This window comes from Alligator sinensis, unplaced genomic scaffold, assembly GCF_000455745.1.
Source record: "Alligator sinensis unplaced genomic scaffold, ASM45574v1 scaffold97_1, whole genome shotgun sequence".
Lineage (NCBI taxonomy): Eukaryota > Metazoa > Chordata > Crocodylia > Alligatoridae > Alligator > Alligator sinensis.
In genome coordinates, this window is record NW_005841921.1 from 1,154,837 (window position 1) to 1,168,964 (window position 14,128).

The window sequence follows — 14,128 nt, forward strand, 5'->3', positions numbered from 1 at the left end:
GTGCCCTCCATTGTGAAGTAATAGGAAAATGACATTAGCCTGTCTTCATGTGCACTAACTGAAGATCACGGAGCATTTGTACACATGCTTGCATCTGGTACTGTGGCACGTGCAGTTGTATAAGCAGCGAAATGTGTGTCACTGCTGAGAAAATGGCATGCTTTCAAAAGCGGTGAATCTTTTTGAACTAAAACACCTCGGAGGTGTTCAAAAGCGTACCATCACCATTTTCTGAGTGCTGATGTGGATTTGGCCACTTATACAACTGCACACAATGCAGCACAGCGCACAGCAGCTTGCATGCGGAGCAACTCAATTAATCAAGTCTGCCCTGACCCGCTGAATCTCCAGTGTCACAGGATGAAAAAGTATGTGTATAAATGCCCATGGTTTTTAACTGATGCTTAATGTGCATTAGCCTATTTTAATGCGTATTAACTAAATAGTACGCTTTTTCAGTGACGCTTTAATGCACATTAAAATAGGCTAATGCACACTAAGCACATGTGTAGACACGCCCTCACATTGGAGGTACTAAATTTAATGCACATTAGAAAAGGCACATGAATACATGTGTAGAAGATATAACTTCCAACACTATGCCAGCTCTCATTTTAGAGCCTGGAGATGTAGTAGCCTTGTGCAAATGTAATACAGAAAGAGAAAAGAGCTGGATCTCTGGCTGTCACTTACTTTTCCTACACTAGTTTCAGAGTCTGTAAAAAACATGTGCATTCAAAACGCTTGAGCATATCTGAGTGTGTCACCCAAGTGTCTGTTCCTGTCCAGATAAAGTATCAAACAGGTACAAAAGTACACTAAAGTCTGAAGTTTTAGGAAATAGTTATCCAAGCAGCAACAGAGGTGAGCACAGGGCCTACATAATACCCCTCACTGCAATTGGACCATGCACATTTGGCCCAGGGACACTGTCCTATCCTCCAATCCATGTTCAAATCATCCCTTTCTTCCACTCACCTGCATGGCCTGTCATGAAGGATTAAAAGCCCTGCTGCTCAAATGGTGCAGCTGTGTCTGCTAACAGAGCTGGGAGCAGCAGACCTTCAGAGGGTTCTGTGCTTTGGTCCTCCACTTCAGCTAAAGTGGAGGAGCGCCAGCATACCTGGAGACTCCAAAGGATTGCTGCTGAACAAGACTAGGTACAGATGTTCAAGAAGCCCAAGACATATTCAGACTAACTTACGCCGGTTTCTCTAAGCAGACTACATTAGCTCAGGACCAAACAGAACACAAGTTCACCTTTTCACGGAGGTGGCACAAAGGCTGCCTGCACTGAACGAGGCCAGCAGCTTGGGGCACACCTACACACTGCCCAGCATGCCAGAACCTGCCAAGGGCAGCTGAATGCAGCTAAGGGGCTGTGACATCCCTGATTGGCTGCCAGGTACATGCCTCCTCCTACTGCCCTGTTATCCATCAGGCAGGTGTCAGCTGCAGGCGGCCAGCAAAAGGAGGCATCCTCACCCCCCACTCATGGCAGCATGGGAGTCCCTGGGCTTTGTCTGGGATAGGAGCATAGAAGTTCACCCCAGGCAGGACAGAGGCAGTCGGGGGAACGAGCTGCTGGGGGAAGGTGGTGCCAGCAGTATACCCCGCATTCCCGGCCCAGGTTGACAGGGCACAGAGTGTCCCTCCCCTGTCCCAGTTTCATCCGAGTCTTGGGACTGTGTGCTAGAGTGGCTCTGGGAAGGGCTCCAAGGATTTCCACCTTGGAGCTAGCTCCGAGTTTCTGGCTGAAGCCCCTTCCTATGCAATTATAAGGGCATGGCTGCTCCACCCCTCCGCACGGACTGGAGCCCCCCAGGGTGGAGGAGGTGGTGGGGGAAATCCTCCAAGCCCTTCCCAGAGCCACTCCAGTGCATGGTCCCAGGGCTTGGACAGAACTGGGACAGGGAAAGGATACTCTGTACCAGAGGATTTCCCACCCCTGAAGTCAGTATCAAATTCCTGGCTAAAGCCCCTTCCCATGCAAATGTGGGGCTCTAGTCTCGGGGGGGCATGCCCTTCCATGGGAAAGGGGCTTCAGCCAGGAACTTGGCATTGGCTTAAATCCTCTGAGCCTTTACTGGAGCTGCTCTAGCACATGATCCTTAGGCTCAGCTGAAACCAGGACAGGGGAGGGACACTCTGTGCCCTGCCAACCTGGGCCAAGAATGCACCACTGGCACCACCTCCTTCCAGCAGCCTGAGAGGCCTGTTTCCCCCACCTCTGTCCTGCCTGAGGCTGACAGCCAGAGAGCTTGGGGGGTGGGCTGAGCTAAGTGCTTTGCTGGAGCAGCCAAGCCATGGATGCCTATGTGGCGGGGGCCAGCAGGGGTCCTGCAAAGGCACCTGTGACGCCAGTGGACAGCGATCTAACATAAGTTGATAAGGGATTGATGTGCAGAAGTTCAATAGACTGGTCTAACTTAAACTGATTAAGTTTGATTCTGCATCTGTCCAGGTCTACCTTAGGTTCTGTCCAGGTCTGTCCAGGTCTACTGGGTTCTGCCATTTTTTCTGCCTAGTTGCTCATCTCCATGTATCTCTTCCCCAACTCTTATCTTCTTTCCGCTCTGCCTCCTGTTCTATCTAGCCTCTTCTCCATTTTAGACTCATCATGTTTTTCTTCACCATTTATATGTCATTGAGCCATCAAAAACCTTCTGTAGGAACATCAAACTGGATGAAAGCAAAGAACACACTCAGATGTGCATTCACTTACTATTTAAATACTGACATCATATAAACTTAAATATAGTATAAACTCAACATCATCTCTATGAAAAAAAACAACTAATCAAAGATTTGTTTCAGATCAAGAAGGGAAATACTCCTAAATGGACTAGGCCTTTTCAAATTTATAGTACTGACAAGGAGTCTCAGAACCACAATTTAAAAAAAATAACAATAATTTCATTACTAAGTGTCCTGGTGCCAATGATTTCATAGTAGTTCCACAAAAAATATAAACATTACAGAAAAAGGATAAATACCGTACAATAAATAGAAGTATTACAGAAAAGGCTAAAAGCAATTTAGATTTACTCAAAACAAAGGTGTGGAATCCCATAATGTATAAGGAAAAATTCTAAACTTGGTGATAGTGGGAATCAATATAACAAAACATAACTAGAACTGGGATGTCAAGTGAGAACAAGTTTCAGACTTCTGAGGTCATGAAAAAAGGCTGTACCATAGTTATTATCACTAAAGAGATGATCTGACTTGCCTAACCGGTATGTAACATGTAACAACAATGTCAGGATGCTCCGATTCTGACATACTGTTCTGAACACGTTAATGAAAAGTTTTTAATGTATTAGCAAAATATGCAAATAAACAAATAAACAAACATAAAAAAATTCCCTCTGGATATTTCTATAAATTCTAGAATTCCTCTACAGCAATGGTTTTCAACCTGTTTTCAATTAGAGACCCCCCAAAAAATTTGATGCAAATCCCTTTGAATTGTAAGTGTGGGTATTCACATACTTCTGATTGATCATAATTATCTTTTGCAGACCCCTTAGACACAGTATGAAGAACTCTCAAGAGTCTGTGGACCACAGGTTGAAAACCACTGCTCTATAGGCTCTCTAACCCGGCAGCATTCTGGAGTCTTCTCTGACACTGCTCAGGCATGTTCTGTTGTAAGCAGACAACTTTCTGCTTATAATCGCTGTAGACACCATTAAAACTACTGAGAATGAACAAGACAAGCTATAATCTTTCTGCATGAGTGTCACCAGCAACCAATATATAATAGATGAATGTAGGAACAATCTATACCAGCTTATATCCCACTGTACTTAAAAGATATCTTAGGCTGCAGACGTTAAAAAAACCCCCTGAAAAACCACACTTACCCAAAGCAGCAGCGTGTTAGTTGGACCAGGCTTCGCAGTGTTTCTAAAAATCAGGTGCTTCAGCGGGGCTTTTTGGCACTTTTAGTGAAAGCTGATTAGATGAACTGACAAAAAGAGTTAAAGCTTCAATAAAAGTACCAAAAAAGCCCCACTAAAACACCTAATCTTTACAGATGTCAGGTGAGCCAGGTTCAACTAAGGCACTGCCCCTTCTGGGGATGCATGAGGTTCAGTGCAGGAATACACTGAGTTTAAAGTAAAGCACTGCTTTTTATAGGGTTTTTTTTAACATTGGAAAGCACCTTATTTTTCAGCTTTTACATCCTGGTCAAGTTCCCTAATTGGTGATCTAATTGGTAAAGTTCCCTAACCCAATTTCTATACAAATCTTGTATTTGTTTTCAGTACATTGGAATTAGTAAGTGTGCCAGAAGTGGCCACTACAAGGGACTCTGTCATAGAGACTTAGTTGTCAGGATGTTTATCTTGTCTTGTTTTAGCACTTGATCTTACATTTACACCACTACACTTGATCTTAGCCAAAAGACTATTCCAGAAATATTTATCTTGCAGACTTTGATCTTATCTACCACCAATACTGTGATATGACTTACATGAACTTTACAAGGTCATTTTGTTAAACATAAAACATCTATCCAATCTCTCCTACTGTTCTTAATCTTCTGGAAATAATTATTAACTGAATTTAATGGGGAATTGCTCGTGGCTTTGCTATAAAATTCACATTGCACATTTCAGATGAGTCATGCAACATGACTACATTACCTCCAAGGCTTTTTCCTACAGTCCTGTATCAGGGAATTGCATCCACACCTTTTTTTTTGCATACATTTTCTATGGCTGTAGCCAAGAAGTAATATACATTTTTGCATAACTTGTCTTGGTTCCATTGTCTTGGTGCAAGTATAAGCTAGTCCAAAAGCAACACACCATTATTGCCATAGAACCTGGATTTAGGGGTCACTCAGGAAACAAAGAGATGCTTGAATGAACTTTCTCCCTCTAATATTGAGCCTGGTCATATTTAGTGCCTTCTGTTTCCCCTAAAGTCTGTGGGTAGTAGGGTTGCTTACCACTACTTGCAGATATTGCCATGTGATTTACATTTATAGCAGCAGGCAGACTCAGCTGCACCCTGCTGAGGTAATACAGTGGTAGGCTGATTGCAAAAGACTGTATAGACGAGAGGACATGGCTAGAGTCAGGAGCCTGGACAGCATGCACAGATGCTCCTAGTGATACCTACTTGGTGCCTGGCTGATGTGTCTGGCTCACACACAGATAAAATAACTGCCAAATTCGGGGAGAGGAAGGAATTTTCCCTGGGTCAGAATGGGGGGGGCGTTCCCCTCTCTCTGTACCTTGGGGTATGATCCACTTCCTGGGAATCAGCTAACAAGTTCCATTTGACATTGAAGTACTTTCTGGACCCTTTTTTTCCCCCACGTGGTCAATTCAAAGACCCAGGTGTCCTTTCCAATCTGATGTTCAAGAGTGAGTTCATTACTTCTAAATGAGAAGAGGGGGAGATCTCCTAAGGCAAATTAAATCCATCTCTAGTTGATCAGCTTTAAATGACTACTTGAATGCAGTGTGCTAGTTTCAGCAGTATATGCTTTTAGAGTAGAAGGTTTTGCTATTTGTTCTTCTCTGCAGGATACCAATTATTACAAATGTTGCTATAAACACAGTTTGGGAAAAAATAAGTGTTGATACTGTCTTTCCCTTAGAGACCAATCCATATTTTCAATGCATCTAATACTAAGAAGCAGCTTGTCTAATGAGAGCACCAGACTAATTCAGGAGATGTCAGATTCAAATAAATCCCCAATTTCAGGCAAATTCATGCAAAGCACTGGGGATTTGTTTGATTCCAGCCCCAAACTATAAATCATGCAGGTTCATTTCACTTGCTAAAACCTGTAAGTACTGCATCAGAACTGGCTTGAATTTCAGTTTTGTAATGAAACCTCAAACTCAACACATCTGCCCAAGAATTAGGCATCAGAACAAGAGTTTTCCCCAGCTCAGAACTTAAATTGCAGGGTGCAGTGAAGGTGAATTGGTACAGCTGCAAGACAATGACTCTCACATGATCTTAGCATCTGCCTGGAGGATACTTATCCCTACCCAGTATTACTAATCTCTGAATTTCACTGCTGTTTCCCATTAAAGGGTTTGGATTTTTTTCTCTTGCTTTTGTTCTGTTAATATGCGTGGGAGAGGGAAAATACCTTAGTCAGTCTCTCAGATCTTAAATGCAATTAATTCTTGTTAGTCATTAATTTGCCCTCTCCTCCCCACTCCCCTCCATTCTCCACCCTTGCTGCCTATATCCACAGAATTCCATTTTATTCATACCGTTTTGTGGGGTGGGAGAATAAACCTCTCTGAATTACCCCAGTCCATCCAAAATGTACTTCTGGACTGAAATGTACGTGTTTTAATAAAGGCAATATCTGAAGGAGAGCCTGGGTTGTAGTAATTCCTTGTATAGTGCCACTACACTGGTGGATCCAGTTTTGTGTTCTGAGCTACCTCACTTGCCCTCAAAGGCATGAGCAGAAAGAAATGATAGAATTGACACTTGCTCTCCTGTAATCCCCACTGAATATTGCTAAGTGTGGTACTTAAACTATTGTAGACACTTAAAAGGTATCTCCATTTGACACCTCAAATCCTTAGCCTCTTATATCACTATACTAGCTAATTGCCCATCAAGAATGATGGGGGGGAGGGGGTGTGAGCGAGGACAGAGGCCTGCATCCAGTTCCTCTACCCCTCACCTTCAAGGCCAGGCCCACTCCCCCTTTCTTCCTTTCTGCTGCAGGGCCAACCCCACCCCCACAACCCTCCCTGCCGCCATCATGGGGCCAGGCCAGGCCCGATGCCCACTGCTGTTTTGGGGCTGGGCCCACCAGCCTCAATGTTCTGAGACCAGGCCCAGCACCTCCCCCCTCCTCTCTGCCACTGTTCTGGGACTCGGATGGGCCCGCCCCCTCCCCAGCCCCGTCCACTGCCATTTTGGGGCTGGGTCCACCCCCCCAACCCTCCCCACTGCCGTTGTGGGGCTGGGCCAGGCTGGGTTGGGCCAGGCTGTGCCGAACCAGGCTGTGCCCAGTTTGACCCCCTACCCTGTCTGCCCTCCCACCCTCCCCGCTGCTGTTTTGGGGCTGAGCCCACTTCTCCCCCTGTCTGCCTGGCCCGCGTCCATCTGCCTCCCCTCCCCATGAATGATGGGGGGCGGAGTGTGGACAGAGCGCCACAACCCAGCACCCCATGCCACTTTCGCATCCAGGACAAGCCTCATCTCCCACTGTGTCCACTCCATCAACACCACCTCCCAAGAGCGGATGGGGGGAGGCCAGCTGTGCTGGCCTTGCGTCCCTGTTCCTTCCCCTCTGTCCCTGCTGTCATGGTGGCATCAGGGCCTGCTCTTCCCCCACACCTTGGTGGGCCCAGGCCTGTCCCCCCCATCCCTAGTGCCACCACCGTGGGTCCAACACTGTTCTCTACCACCCTTGAACTGCCACTGCCACAGCCACCTCCACCTCCAGGTCCTCCATGGAGCAGGGCAGGGGGGTGAGGCCAGCTGTGCTAGCCCTGGCTCCCCTCCCTCCCGTCCCATCTGTCCCTACTGTCATGGCGGTGGTACACTGTGGCACCGCCACCATCTACAGTCCCAGTGCTCTTGGAGCACTCTGATTGGCTGCCGAGACAGCCAATCAGAGTGCAAATAAATCATTACGGAGAGACAGACAGGCAGACTACAGCTTATATAATATTAGAATACTCTTGAAAGGCTAGTGTGTAGGTTGACAGGAACATTTTCAACCTTCATTTCAGGGACTTCAATTTCCAGGACTAGCCTCCCCCATACCAAGACCACAGTTGAGGTCACTTTTGCCTCAAATCACCAAGCCATTTGTAAGTTCACCCTACCTCCATTCCAATGGCCCCATTCAGACTGAGATTAGAGTAAACAAGGAGCTGACTCTTTAGTCACCATCCCATGGCTGTAGTTTTGTTGAATCAAAGCATGCTAACGTCACAAAAATCCCACTTACAATATTGCAAATTGTGTTTTATTTGCATTTTGTATGAAAACACTAAACAAACAAGCAGTGGGTGCAGTAATGAGGATAAAAGATTATTTTATCATAGGCAAGCTAAAACAAACCACCTCCAAGACAAGTAACAGTATACACAATGCTACCAACTGAGGTAAGTAAGGTTACATAAATGGCTAAATCCCGTGGATGCTATTGTTCTATCCCATCCCTCTGAGCTGCCCTGGTGTGTTTTTATGAAATATGATAATACTCTCTCCCTGCTGGGGTAAATCCATCATATAGAACCTCAGTAGGGGGGTAAAAGGCAACTAAGCATTCCAGGGATGGTTGGAGAGAAGAGTATTTTTAGGGAAGTTAATTAATAGGGCCCAAAATTATGAGGTGCTGACTGCAATAGAGGTGACAGTGCTCTGTATCTCACTGGGTCAGTTCTATATTTCACAGGTACATCTTTCCATTTATATTATAATGCACCATAAATAAAAATGGAAGAGTCAGGTAGGAAAGTGAAAACATGGAAAAAAGTGTTCCCAGGTTGTGTTTCCATTGCCAAGACCACCCAAACTTTAATCAAGAACATAGGCTACCTACAGACGTTCAAAAAGTCCCTGGTGGAAAGCACTCTAACTATCATACTTTACTTAAAGAGCTGTAAGTTAGAGCATTTTCTAATTAAACAGCCCCCCCCCCCCCAGCCCTAGCCAGTAAGCTGTGGGAGGGCTCTCATGGAGGGGGGCTTCCCCCAGCTGCACCCAGTAATGGCAGCAAAAGTTCCCTGTGCCTGGAACTCTGGCAGGGTGAGGAGGTGGCAAAGGAGCCCCCCTGCTCGGCAGGCCCTTCCAGCTTCTCAGCTTGGGTCCTGGTGAGGGCAGGGTCAGGCCTACAGTGCAGGAGGGCTCCTTTTCCATCCCCCCACATAGTTTCTGACATGGCACAAAGCGGTGCAGGGAACTCACACTGCTGCTGATGGCTGCAGCTGGGGGAAGGGAGCCCATTGCCATGGAGGGGACCTGGATGCCCTCCCCACCCCCGCCCAAGACCCCAGCCAGCAAGCTCCTTTTCCACTATCACCCCCTACCAGACTTCCTGGCACAACAAAAAGTGGTGCAGGGAACTTGTGCTGCAGTTGGGGTGTGCCCCCCCCAGCTTATTATCTGGGTTTGTTTTTGGAGGCGGAGGGGGGCAGACTGGGTCCTCACAGCAGGGGGCTCACTTCCTCTCTGCCCCAGTTCCCCTGTGTGGGGAAACACCATGTTTGCCTGATCCTCTTTCAGCTGCTGCTGTCAAGAGGCTTGAGTAGTGGGGAAGGGACTCACCCCCATCATGGGGACCCAACCCATCCCCAACAAATAATTTAGCTAGCGAGAAGTGGCAGGGGTGCTCCCTTTCTTCCTGCCCCAGCCTCTTGGCAGCAATGGCCAGCAACTTCAGGAGGCGGAGTCTGGCCTGGCATTTACCCATGTGGGAAACTGGGACCAGGGGGAGGGAGTCCCCCACTATGGGGACCTGATCCACCTTCCCCCAAAGACCCCAGGTAGCAAGCTACATGGGGAGTCCCTCATGGTGGTGGTGGTGGGGGGCTCCCTTTCCCTGCCCCAGCCACTTGACAGCAGCAGAAAGCAGCTTCAGCAGAGCTGCTTGGCCCTGCCTTTACCTGGGCCAGGAACTGGGGTAGGTGGGAAGGAAGACCCCATGCTGGATAGACCCAAGCCAACCCCCCAACCCTTGAAACATCAAGCTGTTGGGAGGCTGTCATGCCCCCTCCACCCCCCTTTGCTGCAGTTCCCAGCATGGAAAAAAGCCAAAGAAGCCCTGCCCTGTAGCTTCAGGCTGCAGCTGCCATGTTTCTTGGGCAGGGAGGTGGTGAATGGAGCCCCCCTGCTGTTGAGACCCAGCCTGGCCCCCCCACAAGGCCCAACCCAGCAACCTGTGGGGGCACCTCATGGCAGTGGGCTCCCTTTCCCCCTTCTTCCCCACCAGCTTCTGCTGACAGTTGTGCAGCAGGAGGTTGGGGGGCAGGTCTGGGGAGAGAGGTCACTTCCGCAGTGGCTGCCAGAAAAGAGATTCCACACTCTTCCTCTGCAGCATTCCCCTGGCAGGGCAGCAGAAACAGAAACCCCCCTTCTCCCACCCCCAGCCAGGCTGCGCATGGAGCTGGGATCAGAGGCTGTCCCTGCCAAGGGGACAGGGCCAGCCCAGTGCTCAAGGAGAGCAGAGAGCTAGAGCAGCCCTGTGCAATACCACCTGGGATGGCAGCGATTGTGCTCTAAGTTAACCCTCAATGGGACCTGGCACAGATGTTCAATAAAGTGCTCTAACAGAAAGTACTTTAGGCTAGTACACATCCATCCAGGGTTAACTGAGAGTGGGATCTGCCATCTTTAAAGCTCTTTGTGCCATGAACATGTATTTTGTTACAGCTGTAAAGCACTTTGTGTGCTTGAAACACATTAAATGTCTGTACTTAGGCTTATTCTCTAAGGAGGCATCATACAGCTCTAGTAACAAGATGACATTATCCATGCCTTCTATCAGCAGGACTCCATTTATGCATTTTGGCTTCCATATTCTCAAAATAAGTTATATATCCACCCAGCTGATATTGGTGCGTATCCTACTCAAAGATATTGCTTTTTAGCTGCACTGTGCCCCAACTTGATCAACATTTTCTAGTTCTAATGAAGAAAGCAAGAGGTTTCTATTTTTGCCATTAACTCTGTTGCACAATTGTATCTGGGTCCCTGGATGCTCTCTAATCATTGGGATGCATTCTTGTTGGTGCTTGAAAAGTTTGCTTATTTGTCAAATATGGTGATAGCACTGTGTGTGGCTAAGTGTGGTACTTATAGGCACTTAAAGGTATCCTCAGATCCTTAGCTTCTTACATCAATATATACTCTAGAAAGGCTAGTTTATAGATTGACAGGTGCATTTTCAACCTTCATTTCAGGGACTTCAGTTTCCATGACTAGCCTCACCCATACCAGGACCATATTTCTCATAGTTCAGGTCACTTTTGCCTCAGATCACTAAGCCATTCTTAAGTTCATCTTACCTCCATCCCAATGGCCCCATTCAGAATGAGATCAAAGTAAACAGAGCTGGCTCTTCACAGTCATCATCCCATAGTTATAGCTTTGTAGAATCAAAACACATTGGCATCACAAAAAAACCTACTTCTGTTTCAAATTGGGTTTTATTTGCATTTTGTATGAAAACACTGAACAAATGAACAGTGGGTTCGGTATTGATGATAAAAGATTCTTTTATCATAAGCAAGCAACAACTAGCCATCTTTCAGATGAGTAATGCTATATACAGTGCTACCAATTGAGGAAAGCAAGATTACATAATTGGCTATATCCCACAGATGCTATTGCTGTATCCCATGTTAAATCTTTTATCTATGTAAAAAGTATTTCTAACCAGTCTTTTAATTAGCAGTATGTAAAATCTCAGCAGTCAAAGGTTAATAATACCAGAAAAGAAGCTTTGTGCACATTACACAACTACTAAAATATCTGATTTTACTTGGTTTTTTAAATAGATTTCAAGGACAATTACATTTTTATTGAATCAATTAGACAAATAATTACTCCCCATAAAAAAAATATGGCCTCTCTCTGAGTGGGCATTTCATTATTATGTCTGTAAATTGTGAATGGTCATCACAAATTCCAGCTGAGATACTTAAACAGTTTCTGGCTATGTTTTTGCATTCAATGGCCTGTAGCCCTGCCACCTCAGTTTATGATCTCATAGAATTTCACAAGTAAATCAGGACTTAGCTAAGCCACAGTTAAATGACAGAGCTCCAAAAAATACAACTGTGCTTGTTTTAAGATGAAGCTTGATATTTTTATGAACTGCAGTATATGAAGCCCCTAGTGGGGCTGTGCACTTCCTGGATAAGGTGAAGGTCCTGTAATACAGCCAGGAACCTATGCGAGCGGTCAGACCTGGCTGTCTGTTCCTCCCAGCAAATGTCTGGGTAGTTTAGGTCACCCATGACAATAACATCCCTTGACCTAACCTCCTCCATAAGCAATGGCAAGTGCTGGGTTTTTGGTTGTAGCCATGTTGGTCTAAGGACATAGGCAGGCAAGGTTCTTTGAGTAGATATGATATATTTTATTAGACCAACTGAGTAGTTGGAAAAAAGTTCTTAGCAAGCTTTTCGGTACAATCACCCTTCTTCAGGCATAGGGAGCCTCTTCTAGAGGCTGTAGAATGGGGTAGGCCACCTGGGCCATGGCCCAACCAATGTTTAGCACAGCGATTCAAACACAGCCCCACTCCCTGTCTGCCTGCCTCCCTCCCTCCCATGCACAGCAGCAGCCACGCACCACCACCCATAGCCCCGCTGGGAGGGAAGAGTGACAGCTCCCTACAGCCAATGCATCAGGCCCTGCTCCAGTGCATTGGTGCATTAGCTGCGGGAGGCTGTCACTCTTCCCTCCTGGCATGGCTGTCACTGCGTGTGTGAGGGAGGGAGGCAGGCAGGGAGCAGGGCGGTGTTTGAATTGCTGTGCTAAACGTTGGTCGGGCCATGGCCCGGGTGACCCACCCCATTCCACAGCCTTTGGCCTCTTCTGTTCTAAGACTCCAAGGGAACAAGAGAAGCTCATTGAGAAAATCCTATGGCAGAGTTATTTAGTCTGCCTCAGTGCACATGTAGATGGTGATGGGGCTGCCTGAGGCACAGGGGTGCTACAGTGCAGGGGTTCCTGCCAGCTAGCCCCACACTGTGGCACCCTTGTGCCCCAGCCAGCCCCTTCACAGCATGTTGAGCTGGGTCAGAGCAGCCCCAGGTGGCAAGCTTATATTCAGGGCACCCTGCCAGCTGGGGCTGTGCTGCCCTGGCTCCAAGTGCTATAGTCCCAGACACAAATGTAAACACTGCACCTGGGAGCAATAAATTCTGGCACAAACTGTAACCTCGATGAATTCAAGGGATTTACACAAGAAAAAATAAAACTAGGGTTGAAATGGAAGTCTCTATAGAATTTTAATGCATTGGGGGAGGTTTCAGGATTAATGATACTGTATAAAAAATTTTCACTGCTTATATAATATAGGTACTGAGACAAATTCTGTGCTAGTATGCTCTCCATTCAACCTCACTGAAATCTTGAAGGCCACACACGGTGTATAGCAGGACAGATTTTGGCTAATTGCCTACAAAACAAACAACATACACAATTATGTTTCATAAGCTATAAAAATAAGCCAAGACATGCTGTGATCAAATCTGATTCAAAGTTTGGAATAAATCTGCCTTTTTTTGGATTTTCAGTGTATGGTATTTACCAAACACATATATGTCATTCCTATTCCTATGACTTATGTATTTTGATCAGAATCTTTTGCTCACTACTGCCAGTTTTGAGCTTGAATTAGTAAAGATTAAGGACTCAGTTCTGCCTTGATATGCTCATGTACATTCCCATATTTAGGCATGTAAATAAGGGGAATGTGCCTATCAGAGATTAAATCCCTTCAGCCCTCTTTGACTTCAGTAGACTCTGTGAGCATACAGAACCTCTAAGAATCAGGCCACATTCAGTTAAGCAGTTAATTGTGTCACAGGGATCCATGATAAAAAACGTGGGCCTAAGTTTAATTATGAACAAGCCGCATGTCTGAATTTTCCATGAGGAACACTGGGAAAATTAATACCTTCTTTACAAGGAGCTCCGTATTCCATTTTAAGGCTGTCTTAATAATCATTGAAACAATGGTATCTAGCATAACAGGACTGCTAGATTTTATTGTAACATAAATATCATCATTTAAGCCTTGTTTTCTAGTCTTGCTACTGTTTCAACACTGCCAGTGCATAGCAAGGAAATGGCCACAGACTGGTGGTGATGCCCCTTGGTGGCCATGCTGCGCCTCCCTGGCTCAAGTTCCACTGCAGCCCCCTTCTGATCAGTGATCACTCACCCGTCACGCCTTGCTCTTATTGAAGGTTATAAAAAGTGAGGCTGCTTGTGGGCTCTGCATGAGCCTGAACCTGAGCCTGTGTCAATCACCACTGGGCCCCTCCTGGGTTTCCTCAGTCACAGTCCTGCAGCCCCAGACTAACATACCCTCTCAGTCTGCCTGTACCCCTGCTGGGCACCTGTCACCTTACAGGCTCCTGTGTGACTCTGTACCTTCCCT